The following is a 5,000-nucleotide window of genomic DNA, read 5'->3' on the forward strand; positions in this document are numbered from 1 at the left end:
CCATCTTTATTCACTCCCTGACACCAACTGCCGTTTCCTTCCCCGGCCCCCTCCTTTTCCCTTTTCCTCCCACTCCTTCTCTGTTGCCGCTCTTAAAGGGGTAGTGTCCCTTTATTCATGTACAACACCTCCCCCGTACTTAACATGAGAGTCCAGTTACATCTGTTCGATGAGCCTCACTGGCTTCTTTATTGTCCTAGGGGTCTCCCTGGTGATTCTCGGCTTTCGCCGGTCAATTCCACTGGGGGTTCTGTTTCTTCTTCCTCGCTGGTGTTCTCGTCGGGTGTTTCTTGTGTTTCATGTTCCTCCAGATGTAACTCCCTGAGGAATGAGGAGTTGTGGGTAATGTCTCCTAGTTCTCCGGTTTCTGTGATCATGGGCCTCTTGATGGCTGTGATTGTTCGTGGCTCTGGGCTGTATCGAGTGTCCGTTTTCTTGCGTTGTGTTTGTCGCACCAGGACTGTTTGCTCGATCTCTAGTCGTTGTTCTTTCGCTCTCCTTTTTGTGTCAGCCCATTGCTTGGCCTTCCTCTTCTTCTCGGCGTCTCGTTCTCTGACGGTTAGGTCTTCTTCAGGTGTGTGGTCCTTCCGTCTGGGAATGCGTGTTCTGGGTTGATCTCTCACCATGAGTTCAGCTGGTGGCCTGTCATTTGACGACGGGTGCAAGATTTTTTTAGTGACCTCATGTGCCCGGGTGTCAACTTTGTCCAGTAGGGGGTGTCTGGATGGATAGTCCGCTGGGTCTGCGTCTCCTCCTGGTTTGTGGACAATAGTATAATCGTCCTCTTGCAGTCTTATTCCCCATCGCTCTATGCGGGGTGGCATTTTCATTTTGGTGTTCCCACAGGTTGGTGTTAGGGCTTTGTCATGTTGCTCTTGATCCCTTCCAGGTATTGAGATGTCGTTGAGAAGAAGAAGTTGGATTTCTTTTGATACCTGTTCTTGGAGGTGGAAACCCACTTTCCGTGGGTGTTGTGGAACTGGCCTGACATTTTTGTCTATATGTAGTTTGATGCATGGCCCTTTTAGCATCCCTACCCCTTCGAACAGTTTGGGGAAAGTGTTCTTGAGTTCTCTTTTTGCCAGTGGTCTGTCTATGATTGCCCTGACGGGTTCGCATGGTAGTGGTAGTCCTTCAATGACCTCCGACTGGTCATAGTGTAGGTCAATCAGGGCAAGTGCGTTAGCTGTCCTGTAACTGAGAAGGCAGCGGCCAATAGCTGGGCTTCTTATCACATGTATCGTGGCGGTTACTGTGATGCCTCTGTGTCGTAGGTCGCATTGAAATTTCCCTTTTGATGTCATGGGTTGGGTTGCTCCCCATTGGAAGATGTGTGTCCTAGACTCTTGGATGGGGTATGTTGAAGCTATTTCACGATAGATGTCTTCATTCATGACGTTGACCGTCGCTCCTGTATCAACAATAAATCTGTTTTGGGTTCTTCCCATCTGAATTGTTACTCTGGGAGCCGCGGTGTCCTCCTCCTCTACGCTGAGAAGGCATACATACTCTCGGTCGTAGCCGTCCTGTAGGTATGGAGGCTGTTCGTTTCCACTTGGTGGATAGTGTGGTGGGGGGTAAGGGTATGGCTCCCTGTCACGTTCCCGGTTGTCTGGTGCTTCCGCTCTGCGGGTGTCTTCGCGTTCCAGTTCCCGCATGAAGTCATCCTGATAGGCATCGTATAATTCGTGGTCTTTCCTGTCTGGTTCGATCTGAAGTCCTTCCAAGGCTCTCACTGTGTTTGGGCGTTGATATGATGGCGCGAGAGGTGCATTCCTGTCCACATGGTGATGCTGTTCTTTATGTGCGTCCATCGTGCGAGGGGCAGATCGTGGGCGTGCTGATCCTCCTTCCGGTAGTAGTTCTTTGCACATCACTTGGAAGTGGTTCTCCATTCCGCATCTCATGCATCGTTGCCCAATGGCGGGGCACGGTCCTCTGTGTGGATATTCGAATCCGCAGCGATAGCATTGGCGGTCACCCTGTGCTCGTTGTGTCGGGTACCTCTGGTTGGTCCTTGGTTGGGTGTTTGGCTGGCGGGCGTAGGGATGTATTGCGGCTATGGTTTCTCCCTTTTTTGGGTTCTCAATGGCTGCTGCTTGAATGTCCACTCTTTCGTATACCCTGGCTAGGTCTAGCACCTCTTTTAGGGATAGGGGTTTCTTGAGGAGGTGCTTCCGGAACATCGAGGATGCACACCCTTCTATGATGCGTAATCTAATGGCTTCTTCGTCATTAAAGTTAGCAAAGTCACATTTGGATATTTTCCTCTGAAGACGTATTACGAACTCCCCTATTGATTCGTGAGGTAGCTGGCCACATTGGTTGAAAGTGTACCTTTCATAGTCCCGGTTGGGTGAGATGACCAGTTTTTCGTGAATGGCTTGCAGGAGTCTTGCATATGTGGTGCGATCTTGTGGAGGGATCGTGCGTATAATATTTTTGATTTCTCTCCCTGCGACATTTGCAAATATGCTCAGTATGTTGGGAGGTTCTTGTGTGCCGATGGCACCCACGAAGTCGTCAAATTCCTCCATCCATTCTTCCCATCTCTGCCCCTGGTCATGGTGTGGGTTTAGCGTGAACGGGGCAGGTCTCCTCATTAGGCTTGCGTGAGAGGAGGGAGCTCCTGGTGGTGGTGGTGGTGCATTAGGGTCTGCCGCGTCTGCAGATGACATGGCGGTATCCTGGTGTGTAGCGTGGAGTGCTGCGTCGCGGATGCTCGGGGTGCTCTGGTAGGCTTTTGCACCGTGGTTCTCTTGAACTGCCGCGGTGTATGTTCGTCCACTGGGGCACGTTGTTCACCCTCTGCTTTTTGTGTGACAATGTCACCTTCGGGTTCTTGCAAAATTTTGTTTTCCAGGTGTTTCCACCGATGTCACGTAGGTGGGAGACTCGGGGTTCCCCTTTGCAAATGTTACCTTTGGGTGTGTCTGCTGGTGTGTCACGTGGGTGGGAGACTCGGGGTTCCCTTTTGCAGGTGTCACCTTCGGGTGATTTCACTGGTGTCGCCTTCGGGTTCTTGCAAAATTTTGTTTTCCAGGTGTTTCCACCGATGTCACGTAGGTGGGAGACTCGGGGTTCCCCTTTGCAAATGTTACCTTTGGGTGTGTCTGCTGGTGTGTCACGTGGGTGGGAGACTCGGGGTTCCCTTTTGCAGGTGTCACCTTCGGGTGATTTCACTGGTTCCCTGATGTGTCACGTGGGTGGGAGACTCGGGGTTCCCCTTTGCAAATGTTACCTTTGGGTGTGTCTGCTGGTGTGTCACGTGGGTGGGAGACTCGGGGTTCCCTTTTGCAGGTGTCACCTTCGGGTGATTTCACTGGTTCCCTGATGTGTCAAGTGGGTGGGAGACTCGGGGTTCCCTTTTCGCTACCCCTTTCCGACTCCTTACTTGAGGGTGGATGCCGCGAGCCTGCGGGTCTCCTCTTCCGTGACGTGTGGGCCTGCTGAGTTCCCTCGTGGTCTCCTTCCTCTTGTGGGCCTCTTCTGGTCCGCGGGCTCCGCTCGTTGTTGGCGTCCGCGGTCCTCTTCTTGTCGAGGTGCGCGGGACCTCCTCTGCTGGGCGCTGCGGTCCTGGTCGGCTGGGCTGTTGTCGGCGGGCTTCCGTCGCCGGGCACTTCAGTCTCGGGCGCACGGGCCCCTCGATCACCTGGTCGGCTGGGCCAGCTGCCGGTGGGCCTCCGCTGCTGGGCTCTTCGCTGCTGGGCTCTGCAGTTGGGGCGCACGGGCCTCTCGATCTTCCGGTCGGCTGGTTAGCTGGCAGTCCTCCGCTGTCGGGTTCCTCGCCACCGGGCTCTCCAGTCTTGGGCGCACGGTCCTCCCCGATCTTCTGGTCGGCTGGTCTGCTGCTGGCAGGCCACCGCTGCTGGGCTCCACACTGCTGGGCTCTCCGGTCCTGATACGCTGCAGGGCACACGGGCCTACCTGGTCTGCTGGGCTCACGAGCCCTCCTTAACTGCTGGGCACACGGGCCCTCCCTGAACGCTGCTGGGCTCGCAGGCCCTCCTCACACTGCTGGGCTCACGGGCCCTTCAAGCTGCTGGGCACACGGGCCCTCCCTGGACGCTGCTGGGCACACGGGCCCTCCAATCACTGCTGGGCTCACGGGCCCTTCAAGCTGCTGGGCACACGGGCCCTCCACTCACTGCTGGGCTCACAGGCCCTCCTCACACTGCTGGGCTCACGGGCCCTTCAAGCTGCTGGGCACACGGGCCCTCCCTGGACGCTGCTGGGCACACAGGCCCTCCAATCACTGCTAGGCTCACGGGCCCTTCAAGCTGCTGGGCACGCGGGCCCTCCACTCACTGCTGCCGGCACCCACGGGTTCGCATCGGCTTCGTCGCCAGTGTTGTGCTCCGTTCATTCATGCATACCCAAGCCTCAAGAATGACACGGAGCCAATGCTGCAGTGAACCATCTTTGTCACTCCCTGACACCAACTGCCGTTTCCTTCCCCGGCCCCCTCCTTTTCCCTTTTCCTCCCGCTCCTTCTCTGTTGCCGCTCTTAAAGGGGTAGTGTCCCTTTATTCATGTACAACAAACTGTGAAGGGGACTTTTTTCACTTCCTGAGTAGACTGGGCTCAGTGACATATGCCACCAAGCCAGCCACTAGAAAATGCAGGTTTTGCAGCCGTGGGCCAGTGGGGGTTTAAGGGCAGGTGTGCCTCCGGCGTCTCTGGCAGACAGCTCCAGTTGCAAGGCAGCAGAAGAGAACAGGGAGGCTTGCCGGGCGCTGCATTCGGGGGCCCCCACGAGGTTTTCCGCAAGCCTTACACTCTGAAATGTGCTCAAAAAAATGAGCCCGGCTTGTCAGGAGTGGGATTTGAACCCACACCTCCAATCGGAGACCAGAACACCCAGATGCAGGGAAGAGCTGCGCCTCTTGAGTCTGGCGCCTTAGACCACTTGGCCACCCTGACAGCTATGGGCAGGATTGGGAAAGATTCTTCAGTACCCAATGTCGCCAGGTGCCAGCGCCGGTTTTCATGCCCCGATC

The sequence above is a fragment of the Ambystoma mexicanum genome, chromosome 2q, assembly GCF_040938575.1.
Source record: "Ambystoma mexicanum isolate Mex_15411 chromosome 2q, UKY_AmexF1_1, whole genome shotgun sequence".
NCBI classification, from domain to species: Eukaryota; Metazoa; Chordata; class Amphibia; order Caudata; family Ambystomatidae; genus Ambystoma; species Ambystoma mexicanum.